We start from the raw sequence: 13,460 nt of genomic DNA on the forward strand, positions 1-13,460 counted from the left end.
GCGGTTAGTGTGCTCATGTGATGTTTGTGGTGTGTCGTTGGCAAGTTTTGGTGTGGCCTTGTGGTGCTACGAAACGCATTGGCTTGTTCATGTAACGAGTGGGGGCTTGGCCCCGTTTGTATCGATTTTCACCCGATTTTCATAATTAACTGTGCAATCTTCTTCTTAATTAATGAAACGAGCAAAGCTTTTGCCTCGTGTTTCAAGAGAAAAAACCTGCGGCACATCAGGTAAAAGAAGGAAGTCTCCATGGACTCTAGCATAAGCAGCTAGCTCATGTGCGGCCACATTGTTCTCCCTGTAGATTTTGGTCACGCAGCATGGCACAAAATCTCTAGTCATCTTCTTGGTTTCCTCGTAGAAAGCTCACCATGAGGCTCCCACTGTAGACCATCAAGCAAATGGGCTAGGCCAACATGCGCGCTCATTCAAAGATAGCATGTACAAGAACTTAATATTTTGTGTTTAATGAAAACAAGAACTTACTTCCAAGTCCCATAAATTACAATAAATTTAATCACCAGCTTGATCCCAACTAATTAAGCACAGGTTTACATCAACGAAATTAATATAACATAGCCGGCATTGTCACACAATAGAATAGCACATTATCATATCTTGACGCCATTTCCTCCAAACCTCCTGACGTAGGGGTCGTGCATGGTCTGCACCGGCACCACCGGCATGGCGCCGAACACGCCGAAGTTCATGCTGCTCTGGTCGTCCATCAGCGAGTACTCCTCCACCTCGTCGCTGCTGTAGTCGGCGGCCTCCTTCTCGTCGTCTACCTCGTCCTCGTCCCCGTCGCCGGAGTACACGCTGTTCTCCGTCTCCATAAGGTGGTCTGCGTACTTGACGCTCTCCATCCTCACCGCAGGCCGGACCTGGGCGTCGTTGCCCCCCTTGGAGGCCGCCGCGGCCGCGCCGTCAGGAGCGGCAGTCGCGCCGCGCAGGATCCGCACGACGGCGCGCATGTCCGGACGCCGCTCGGGCTCCCCCTGCACGCAGAGCGCGGCGGCCTCGAGCATGCGCGCCAGCTCCGCCGCGTCGTAGACGCCACGGAGGCGCGGGTCCACGAGGTCCCCGAGCCGGCCGCGCGCGATGAGGGGCTCCGCCCACTCGGTGATGGTGCGCTTGGCACCCGACGGCAGCCTCTCGATAGGCTTCCTGCCCGACACCAGTTCGACGAGAAGGATGCCGAAGCTGTACACGTCGCACGCCCCGGAGACCTTGCCCCACATGGCGTACTCCGGCGCGAGGTAGCCGAGGGTGCCCTTGACCCTGGTGGTCATGTGCGAGACGCCGTCGGGGACGAGCTTGGCGAACCCAAAATCAGCGACGAGCGGCGCGAAGTCGGAGTCAAGCAGCACGTTGCTGGCCTTGATGTCCCGGTGGATGATGCTGGGAGAAGCCTCGTGGTGGAGGTGCACAAGCGCCTCGGCGGCACCAACGGCCACACCCACACGGCGGCGCCAGTCGAGGGTGGCGTCGGAGGCGAACTGGCCGTGGAGGTGGGACAGGAGGCTGAGGTTGGGCATGTAATCATACACGATCATGCGCTGGTCGGCGGTGGCGCCGGCGCAGTACCCGCGGAGCCCCAGCAGGTTGCGGTGGCGGACGCGGGCGAGCACCTCGACCTCGACGGCGAACTCCATCTCGGCCTTGGAGTTGTTGTTGTTGGGCTTGAGGCGCTTGACGGCGATCTGGACGCCGTCGGGGGTCTTGCCCCAGTAGACGCTGCCGAAGCCGCCCTCGCCGAGCTTGTTCTCCTCGCTGAAGCCGCCCGTGGCGGCGTGGAGCTCCTTGTAGCTGTAGATCCTCCACGTGCTGCCGCCGCCGCTGCCCGTCCCCGCCGCGGCGCCCGATGACGCGCTCACGCACCCGTGCCCCACCTTCTCGGCGCCGCCGCAGCAGGAGCTCGTCCCGGAGCCCATGGACGCCTCTGGTATCTGTCTCTCTCGGTGCAACGCTGTTTAACAGAGGAGGAGGAGGAGGAGGGGGAGGGATCGATGAGCTCGATCAGCTGGCTGCGTGCTGGGAAGGATGGATGGATGGAAGGATGCGGCTTGGAGCGGGTGAAGGGGCCTAACCGGTGTGAAGAAGGTACTTATGGTGGCGTTGGCAGTTGGCGTGCGAGCGCCGCGCGGCCGGCGGAGATGTTTATGCGGCGGCGTATGCTGTGGCCTGTGGAGATGCTGGTTGACCTGGTAGTAAGATGGTTTGGTGCCATGCGCCTCCATGTGGAAGGTTGGCATTGGGCGGCGACGTGTGTGTGTCAGCGTGGAGGGGAGCGGGCGCCAATTGCAGGGCAGCAGAGAAAGGGATCCGCACTGGCGCCAAAAACTTGAACCGGTCAAGCGCAGTAATATGGGCTGCCCAGGCTAACGCTGGTGCTGTGACACGGGCCCAGCATGAAGTTAAATGCTGAGCACGGCCCATCCTACCCGTCTCTTCCAAATCAGTAATTGAGAAGTACTCCTTCCAAAGAACACTCCCGCCTTCCCAGATTCGTTTATTTAAAATGTTTTATCTCTTAAACCATGCGACTAAATCTTGCAGCATTTTCGCCGTTGGGTCCCTCGCGTCGAGATCTTCAAAACTAGATCCCATGTTGATAGTTTTCGACGAATATTTTTTTCAAAAAAAAACGGACAAAAAAACCCGAACCTGGAACACGTTTTTTTCGTTTTGGAAAAACCCAAACCAGAAGCACCTTTTTCCCCTTTCCAAAGAGGCATGCGTTTTTTACCTTTCCGAAAGGCACATTCATGCCTCTTGGAAGCAAATTTGAAAACAAGTGTTTCCCCTTTCTGAGAGGCACGCATGTGCCTCTCGCGTAAACAAATTCGTGCTCCATGAAAAGTAAATGTGTGCCTCTTGCGAAACAAAAAAGACACATTTTTTTCCTTTCCGAGAGGCAGAATCAAACTCGTGCCTCCACGAGAAATAAATCCCTTCCTCTCGCAGGAACAAAAAAAAGAAAACACATTTTTTTTCCTTTCCGAGAGGCACGCCCGTGCCTCCTCTAAAAGAAAATCTGTGCCTCCACGAGAATTAAATATGTGCCTCTCGTGGTAGAAAAAAGAGACATTTTTGAGCAAAAATAACAATTTTTTTGTCTAAATCCTAAGAAAACCGGGGGGAAAGAGAAAAACCGAAAAGGAAATTGTCTAAAAGCCAAAAACACATAGAGAAAAAAAAACTAAGGGAGCACCCAGAGCGCGACACATGGCAGCGGCTGAGAGCAAGTGACGGCTCCCAACCAACCCCAAGCGACCCTTGGGGGGGGGGGGGTGGCTCCTGAAGGAGTACTCAATAGCGAGGGTGCGATTTGAACCGGCGATCTCGCAACTACTTGTGCGCTGCCCTTACCACTCGGGCAACTCACGTGTTCGTGTTTACTTACAGCCTTTTCATCCTTTTCTTCTTCCTTCTTTCCTTTTTCTTGGAAATGGTTTTGTTTGGTTTATTCCTTTTTTCTTTCTTCTTTTCTGATAAGTGCGTGAACTTTTTTTTCAAATTTTTGAACTTTTTTTTCAAATTCATGAACTTTATCTCGAATCGGTGAACTTTTTTCAAAATCTATGATCTTTTTTCAAATGGATAAACTTTTTGTAAAATTTATGTTTTTTCCAAATTGATGAACTTTATTTCAAATTCGATGATTTTTTTTCAAAATGGATGGACTTTTCAAAAGTTTGCGAACTCTCTTTCAGAATTCATGAACTCTCTTTCAAAATGGATGGGCCGTCCCAGTTCGCGGGCGCGTGGGCGACAATCCTCTAGCCGGTGGTGAAGGCGCCCTATAGGAGTACCCTTTTGCTAGAGTTATTCCCAAAATGCGACACTTGTTCATCGGTTTGGACTGCAAGCAAGTTATCAACCACATAGACCAAGGTGTAGATGGAAACTACAGAAGCTCATCAGAGAGATTAGTGATTACTGTAAAAAAAAGTATGTTTTCAAGTTGAGTCATGAGCTTCGAATTTCGAAGCCCATATCTTAGCTCGTTTGGTCTTTCCCTTTCTCTCGGTAGACATGTGTGGCTGGGCCTCATGATGTGAAATCTATTCCTGTAAACATTATCGTTGATTAATAAAGCCTAGCTGCTTTTGCTAAAAAACAAAGAGTTATTCCCAGACTTCTTGGCGCAGTTTACCAGGGATGGAAAGGTTGCTTGTATGTGTTTTCTTTGTTGGTTTTAATTTAAAAAAAAAACCCTCTTAAATTGCGCGTTTGCTACCTCTTAAGCACTACGTTGGATTTCTTTAAAGAGGAAAGGATGATGCAGCAAAGTAGCGTAAGTATTTCCGTCAGTTTTTGAGAACCAAGGTATCAATCCAGTAGGAGGCTACGCCCGAGTCTCTCGTACCTGCACAAAACAAATAACTTCTCGCAACCAACGCGATAAGGGGTTGCCAATCCCTTCACAGTCACTTACGAGAGTGAGATCTGATAGATATGATAGGATAATATTTTTGGTATTTTGCGATAAAGATGCAAAGTAAAAAGCAAAGGAAATAACTAAGTATTGGAAGATTAATATGATGAAGATAGACCCCGGGGCCATAAGTTTCACTAGTGGCTTCTCTCAAGAGTATAAGTATTTTACGGTGGGTGAACGAATTACTGTTGATCAATTGACAGAATTGAGCATAATTATGAGAATATTTAGGTATGATCATGTATATAGGCATCACGTTCGAGACAAGTAGACCGACTCCTGCCTGCATCTACTACTATTACTCCACTCATCGACCGCTATCCAACATGCATCTAGAGTATTAAGTTCATGAAAACAGAGTAACGCATTAAGCAAGATGACATAATGTAGAGGGATAAATTCATGCAATATGGTAAAAAAAACAATCTTGTTATCCTCGATGGCAACAATACAATACGTGCCTTGCTGCCCCTACTGTCACTGGGAAAGGACACCGCAAGATTGAACCCAAAGCTAAGCACTTCTCCCATTGCAAGAAAGATCAATCTAGTAGGCCAAACCAAACTGATAATTCGAAGAGACTTACAAAGATAACCCATCATACATAAAAGAATTCAGAGAAGATTCAAATATTGTTCATAGATAATCTTGATCATAAACCCACAATTCATCGGTCTCAATAAACACACCGCAAAAAGAAGATTACATCGAATAGATCTCCACAAGAGAGGGGGAGAACATTGTATTGAGATCCAAAAAGAGAGAAGAAGTCATCTAGCTAATAACTATGGACCCGAAGGTCTGAGGTAAACTACTCACACTTCATCGGAGAGGCTATGGTGTTGATGTAGAAGCCCTCTGTGATGGATGCCCCCTCCGGCGGAGCTCCGGAACAGGCCCCAAGATGGGATCTCATGGATACAGAAGGTTGCGGCAGTGGAATTAGCTTTTTGGCTCCATTTTTGATCGTTTGGGGGTACGTAGGTATATATAGGAGGAAGGAGTACGTCGGTGGAGCAACAGGGGGCCCACGAGGGTGGAGGGCGCGCCTGGGGGGTAGGCGCGCCCCCTACCTCGTGGCTTCCTCCTTTATTTCTTGACGTAGGGTCCAAGTCTCCTGGATCATGTTCGTTCCGAAAATCACGTTCCCGAAGGTTTCATCCCGTTTAGACTCCGTTTGATATTCCTTTTCTACAAAACTCTGAAATAGGCAAAAAACAGCAATTCCGGGTTGGGCCTCCGGTTAATAGGTTAGTCCCAAAAATAATATAAAAATGCAAAATAAAGCCGGATAATGTCCAAAACAGTAGATAATATAGCATGGAGCAATCAAAAATTATAGATACGTTGGAGACATATCAAGCATCCCCAAGCTTAATTCCTGCTCGTCCTCGAGTAGGTAAATGATAAAAAAGATAATTTCGATGCGGAGTGCTACTTGGCATAATTTTAATGCAATTCTTCTTAATTGTGGTATGAATATTCAGATCCGAAAGAGTCAAGATAAAAGTTCATATTGACATAAAAATAATAATACTTCAAGCATACTAACTAAGCAATTATGTCTTCTTAAAATAACATGGCCAAAGAAAGTTCATCCCTACAAAATCATATAGTTCAGTCATGCTCCATTTTCGTCACACAAGAATGCTCTCATCGTGCACAACCCCGATGACAAGCCAAGCAATTGTTTCATACTTTAGTAATCTCAAACCTATAAACTTTCACGCAATATATGAGCGCGAGCCATGGACATAGCACTATGGATGGAATAGAATATGATGATGGGAGTTATGTGGAGAAGCCAAAAAAGGAGAAAGTCTCACATCAACGAGGCTAATCAATGGGCTATGGAGATGCCCATCGATTGATGTTAATGCAAGGAGTAGGGATTGCCATGCAATGGATGCACTAAAGCTATAAATGTATGAAAGCTCAACAAAAGAAACTAAGTGGGTGTGCATCCAACTTGCTTGCTCACGAAGACCTAGGGCACTTGAGGAGGCCCATTGTTGGAATATACAAGCCAAGTTCTATAATGAAAAATTCCCACTAGTATATGAAAGTGAAAAAACAAAAGACTCTCTATCATGAAGATTATGGTGCTACTTTGAAGCACAAGTGTGGCAAAGGATAGTAGCATTGTCCGTTCTCTCTTTTTCTCTTTTTTTGGGCCTTCTCTTTTTTTCTTTTTTTTATTCCTCACTTGGGACAATGCTCTAGAAAATGATGATCATCACACTTCTATCTATTTACAACTCAATGATTACAACTCGATGCTAGGACAAAAGACGACTCTATATGAATGCCTCCGGCCGTGTACCGGGATATGCAATGAATCAAGTGTGACATGTATAAAAAATTATGAACGGTGGCTTTGCCACAAATACGATGTCAACTACATGATCATGCAAAGCAATATGACAATGATGAACGTGTCATGATAAACGAAATGGTGGAAAGTTGCATGGCAATATATCTCGGAATGTCTATGGAAATGCCATAATAGGTAGGTATGGTGGCTGTTTTGAGGAAGATATAAGGAGGTTTATGTGTGAAAGAGTGTATCATATCATGGGGTTTGGATGCACCAGTGAAGTTTGCACCACCTCTCAATATGAGAAAGGGCAATGCACGGTACCGAAGAGGCTAGCAATGATGGAAGGGTGAGAGTGCGTATAATCCATGGACTCAACATTAGTCATAAAGAACTCATATACTTATTGCAAAAATCTACAAGTCATCAAAAACCAAGCACTATGCGCATGCTCCTAGGGGGGTAGATTGGTAGGAAAAGACCATCGCTCGTCCCCGACCGCCACTCATAAGGAGGACAATCAAAGAACACCTCATGTTTCAAATTTGTTACATAATGTTTATCATACGTGCATGCTACGGGACTTGCAAACTTCAACACAACTATTTCTCAATTTCACAACTACTCAACTAGCACAACTTTAATATCACTACCTCCATATCTCAAAACAATCATCAAGCATCGAACTTCTCTTAGTATTCAACACACTCATAAGAGAATTGTATTATTAATCTTGTATACCTAGCATATTAGGATTATTTAAGCAAATTACCATGCTATTTAAGACTCTCAAAATAATCTAAGTGAAGCATGAGAGATCAATAGTTTCTATAAAACAAATCCACCACCGTGCTCTAAAAGATATAAGTGAACTACTAGAGCAAAACTATATAACTCAAAAGATATAAGTGAAGCACATAGAGTATTCTAACAAATTCCAAATCATGTATGGCTCTCTCAAAAGGTGTGTACAACAAGGATGATTGTGGTAAACTAAAAAGCAAAGACTCAAATCATACAAGACGCTCCAACCAAAACACATATCATGTGGTGAATAAAAATATAGCTCCAAGTAAAGTTACCGATGGAAGTAGACGAAAGAGTGGATGCCTTCTGGGGCATCCCCAAGCTTTGGCTTTTAGGTGTCCTTAGATTATCTTGGGGGTGCCATGGGCATCCCCAAGCTTAGGCTCTTTCCACTCCTTGTTCCATAATCCATCAAATCTTTACCCAAAACTTGAAAACTTCACAACACAAAACTTAAGGTAGAAAATCTCGTGAGCTCCGTTAGCGAAAGAAAACAAAATACCACTTCAAGGTACTGTAATAAACTCATTCTTTATTTATATTGGTGTTAAACCTACTGTATTCTAACTTTTCTATGGTTTATAAACTATTTTACTAGCCATAGATTCATCAAAATAAGCAAACAACACATGAAAAACAGAATCTGTCAAAAACATAACAGTCTGTAGTAATCTATAACTAGCGCAAGATCTGGAACCCAAAATTCTAAAATAAATTGCTGGACGTGAGGAATTTATATATTAATCATCTGCAAAAGGAATTAACTAAATAGCACTTTCCAAATAAAAATGGTAGCAGTTCTCGTGAGCGCTAAAGTTTTTTTTTACAGCAAGATATCAAGACTTTCCCCAAGTCTTCCCAACGGTTCTACTTGGCACAAACACTAATTAAACACAAAAAAACAACAAAAACAGAGGCTAGGTAAATTATTTATTACTAAACAGGAGCAAAAAGCAAGGAATAAAAATAAAATTGGGTTGCCTCCCAACAAGCGCTATCGTTTAACGCCCCTAGCTAGGCATAAAAAGCAAGGATAGATCTAGGTATTGCCATCTTTGGTTTTCAACTTTTTAGCGGAATCAAGCTTGAATCCGGGAGGTTCTTTACGTTTCCCTTCATATTCTGAAATTTTTAGATCTAAAGAATCCAACCGCTTATTGCAAAGAGTAATCAACATATTCATGCGGTGAATATTTCCGCTAACGTTCTTAAGAGGTTCAAGAGACTTTTGTAAAATCTTAGTAACTTCACAATTTTTTTCAAAAACTTGTGTCTCTTCCTGGGTAGGATGAGGCCCCTTTTGTGGAGGTAGTGTTCCCACTATACCTTCTATAATTTCAAGCGCAATATGGGGATCAATTTCAATAAAATTGCCTTTGGCAACGCAATCCAAGAGTTGTCTATGAGACATATTTAATCCAACATAGAAATTGTGAAGCAAAATTCTCAGGTTCACTTCAAAGGTACAATTACGATAAGACTCCATTATCCTCAACCAGGCATCTTTTAAGTTTTCTCCTTGTCTTTGTTTGAAGTGAAAGACTTCCAAACTCAGGGGACAACAGAGTGGATAAGGGACTAGCCATAGCGACAAGCAAGCAATTCAACACACGAGCAAACAAGAAATGGGCGAAAAGAGGCAAATAGAGAAAGAGAGGGAGGATAGAAAGAGAGAGGGTGAATAAAACGGCAAGGGTGAAGTGGGGGAGAGGAAAATGAGAGGCAAATGGCAAATAATGTAATGCGGGAGATAAGGGTTGTGATGGGTACTTGGTATGTTGAATTTTGCGTAGACTCCCCGACAACGGCGCCAGAAATCTTCTTGCTACCTCTTGAGCACTACGTTGGATTTCCTTGAAGAGGAAAGGATGATGCAACAAAGTAGCGTAAGTATTTCCCTCAGTTTTTGAGAACCAAGGCATCAATCCAGTAGGAGGCTACGCGCGAGTCTCTCGTACCTGCACAAAACAAATAACTCCTCGCAACCAACGCGATAAGGGGTTGTCAATCCCTTCACGGTCACTTACAAGAATGAGATCTGATAGATATGATAGGATAATATTTTTGGTATTTTTGTGATAAAGATGCAAAGTAAAATAAAAGCAAAGTAAAAAGTAAAGGAAATAACTAAGTATTGGAAGATTAATACGATAAAGATAGACCCGGGGGCCATAGATTTCACTAGTGGCTTCTCTCAAGAGCATAAGTATTTTAGGGTGGGTGAACGAATTACTTTTGAGCAATTGACAGAACTGAGCATAGTTATGAGAATATCTAGGTATGATCATGTATATAGGCATCACGTCCGAGACAAGTAGACCGACTCCTGCCTGCATCTACTACTATTACTCCACTCATCAACCGCTATCCAGCATGCATCTAGAGTATTAAGTTCATGAAAACAGAGTAACACCTTAAGCAAGATGACATGATGTAGAGGGATAAATTCATGCAATATGATAAAAAAACCATCTTGTTATCCTCGATGGCAACAATACAATACGTGCCTTGCTGCCCCTACTGTCACTGGGAAAGGAGACCGCAAGATTGAACCCAAAGCTAAGCACTTCTCCCATTGCAAGAAAGATCAATCTAGTAGGCCAAACCAAACTGATAATTCGAAGAGACTTGCAAAAATAACCCATCATACATAAAAGAATTCAGAGAAGATTCAAATATTGTTCATAGATAATCTTGATCATAAACCCACAATTCATCGGTCTCAACAAACACACTGCAAAAAGAAGATTACATCGAATAGATCTCCACAAGAGAGGGGGAGAACATTGTATTGAGATCCAAAAAGAGAGAAGAAGCTATCTAGCTAATAATTATGAAGCCGAAGGTCTGAGGTAAACTACTCACACTTCATCGAAGAGGCTATGGTGTTGATGTAGAAGCCCTCCGTGATGGATGCCCCTTCCGGCGGAGCTCCGGAACAGGCCCCAAGATGGGATCTCGTGGATACAGAAGGTTGCGGCAGTGGAATTAGGTTTTTCGCTCCGTTTCTGATCGTTTGGGGGTACGTAGGTATATATAGGAGGAAGGAGTACATTGGTGGAGCAACATGGGGCCCACGAGGGTGGAGAGCGCGCCTGGGGGGTAGGCGCGCCCCACTACCTCGTGGCTTCCTCCTTTATTTCTTGACGTAGGATCCAAGTCTCCTGAATCATGTTCGTTTCGAAAATCACGTTCCCGAAGGTTTCATTCCGTTTGGACTCCGTTTGATATTCCTTTTCTGCGAAACTCTGAAATAGGCAAAAAAACAGCAATTCTGGGCTGGGCCTCTGGTTAATAGGTTAGTCCCAAAAATAATATAAAAGTGGATAATAAAGCCCCCAATAATGTCCAAAACATTAGTTAATATAGCATGGAGCAATCAAAAATTATAGATACGTTGGAGACGTATCAGCGTTTAGATCATAAGTTGTTTAAACCGTTGTGTTCTTACGGCATTAGCTTTGAAACTAGATCTCATGTTAATAAAAAACTTGTGCTTCCCAAAATATTTTTTCGGGTACTCCCCGAGATAACTTACATGTACTCCCTCATGGTTACTGCGACCCTATGTACTGCAACTAGTACTTCCCGTGCAAAATAACATGTGCTCGCAGTCCAGTACAACATGTTACTCATGGACATGGTGTAACATGTACTTTCAGCACAATGCAACTTCTTCCCATGTGAAGTACACCACGAACTGTAAAATGCAATGTATACTCCCGTGGAATGTAACTTGTGCTCCATGCACAGTACAACTTGTACGACCTGACGTAACCTGTACTCCCCTATACTCGCGTGGCGCGCGTTGAAGGAAATATGCCCTAGAGGCAATAATAAAGTTATTATTTATTTCCTTATATCATGATAAATGTTTATTATTCATGCTAGAATTGTATTAACCGGAAACATAATACATGTGTGAATACATAGACAAACATAGTGTCACTAGTATGCCTCTACTTGACTAGCTCGTTGATCAAAGATGGTTATGTTTCCTAACCATAGACATGAGTTGTCATTTTATTAACAGGATCACGTCATTAGGAGAATGATGTGATTGACTTGACCCATTTTGTTAGCTTAGCACTTGATCGTTTAGTTTGTTGCTATTGCTTTCTTCATGACTTATACATGTTCCTATGACTATGAGATTATGCAACTCCCGTTTACCGGAGCAACACTTTGTGTGCTACCAAACGTCACAACGTAACTGCGTGTTTATAAAGGTGCTCTACAGGTGTCTCCGAAGGTACTTGTTGGGTTGGCGTATTTCGAGATTAGGATTTGTCACTCCGATTGTCGGAGAGGTATCTCTGGGCCCTCTCGGTAATGCACATCACATAAGCCTTGCAAGCTGTGCAACTAATAAGTTAGTTGTGGGATGATGTATTACGGAACGAGTAAAGAGACTTGCCGGTAACGAGATTGAACTAGGTATTGAGATACCGAGGATCAAATCTCGGGCAAGTAACATACCGATGACAAAGGGAACAAACGTATGTTGTTATGCGGTCTGACCGATAAAGATCTTCGTAGAATATGTAGGAGCCAATATGAGCATCCAGGTTCCGCTATTGGTTATTAACCGGAGACGTGTCTCGGTCATTTCTACATTGTTCTCATACCCGTAGGGTCCGCACGCTTAATGTTACGATGACAGTTTCATTATGAGTTTATATATTTTGATGTATCGAAGGTTGTTCCGAGTCCCGGATGTGATCACGGACTTGACGAGGAGTCTCGAAATGGTCAAAACATAAAGATCGATATATTGGACGACTATATTTGGACACCGGAAAGGTTCCGGATGAGATTGGGACAATACCGGATCACCAGGAGGTTATCGGAACCCCCCGGGAGGTATATGGGCCTTATTGGGCCTTAGTGGAAAGGAGGGGAAAGGAGCAAAGGAGGGGGCGCCCCCCCAAGCCCAATCCGAATTGGGAGGGGGGCCGGCCCCCCCTTTCCTTCCTCCCTCCTTCCTCTTCCTTCCCTCTCCTAATCCTAATAGGAAAAAGGGGAGTCCTACTCCTTGTGGGAGTTGGACTCCCCCCTTAGGGCGCGCCACCCTCCTTGGCCGGCCCCCTCCTCCACTCCTTTATATACGGGGGCAGGGGGCACCCCATAGACACGCCAATTGATCATTGATCTCTTAGCCGTGTGCGGTGCCCCCCTCCACCATAATCCTCGATAATATTGTAGCGGTGCTTAGGCGAAGCCCTGCGACGGTAGAACATCAAGACCGTCACCACACCGTCGTGCTGACGGAACTCATCCCAGACACTTTGCTGGATCGGAGTCCGGGGATCGTCATCGAGCTGAACGTGTGCTAGAACTCGAAGGTGCCGTAGTTTCGGTGCTTGACCGGTCGGGTCGTGAAGACGTACGACTACATCAACTGCGTTGTGCTAACGCTTCCGCTTCCGGTCTACGAGGGTACGTAGACAACACTTTCCTCTCTCGTTGCTATGCATCACCATGATCTTGCGTGTGCGTAGGAAAATTTTGAAATTACTACGTTCCCCAACAGTGGCATCCGAGCCTAGGTTTTATGCGTTGAGGTTGTGCACGAGTAGAACACAAGTGAGTTGTGGGTGATATAAGTCATACTACTTACCAGCATGTCATACTTTGGTTCGGCGGTATTGTTGGATGAAGCGGCCCGGACCGACATTACGCGTACGCTTACGCGAGACTGGTTCTACCGGCGTGCTTTGCACACAGGTGGCTGGCGGGTGTCAGTTTCTCCAACTTTAGTTGAACCGAGTGTGGCTACGCCTGGTCCTTGCGAAGGTTAAAACAGCACCAACTTGACAAACTATTGTTGTGGTTTTGATGCGTAGGTAAGAACAGTTCTTGCTAAGCCCGTAGCAGCCACGTAAAACTTGC

The 13,460-nt window shown here is 44.9% G+C and overlaps 1 pseudogene; it reads right to left on the reverse strand.

Annotated features, from left to right (window-relative positions):
- Positions 1-611: 611 nt before the first annotated feature.
- LOC123147377 (putative proline-rich receptor-like protein kinase PERK6) lies at positions 612-2,230 on the reverse strand (annotated as a pseudogene).
- Between the last annotated feature and the right edge of the window lie 11,230 nt (positions 2,231-13,460).

Source organism: Triticum aestivum, chromosome 7A (assembly GCF_018294505.1).
Source record: "Triticum aestivum cultivar Chinese Spring chromosome 7A, IWGSC CS RefSeq v2.1, whole genome shotgun sequence".
Classification (NCBI taxonomy): domain Eukaryota; kingdom Viridiplantae; phylum Streptophyta; class Magnoliopsida; order Poales; family Poaceae; genus Triticum; species Triticum aestivum.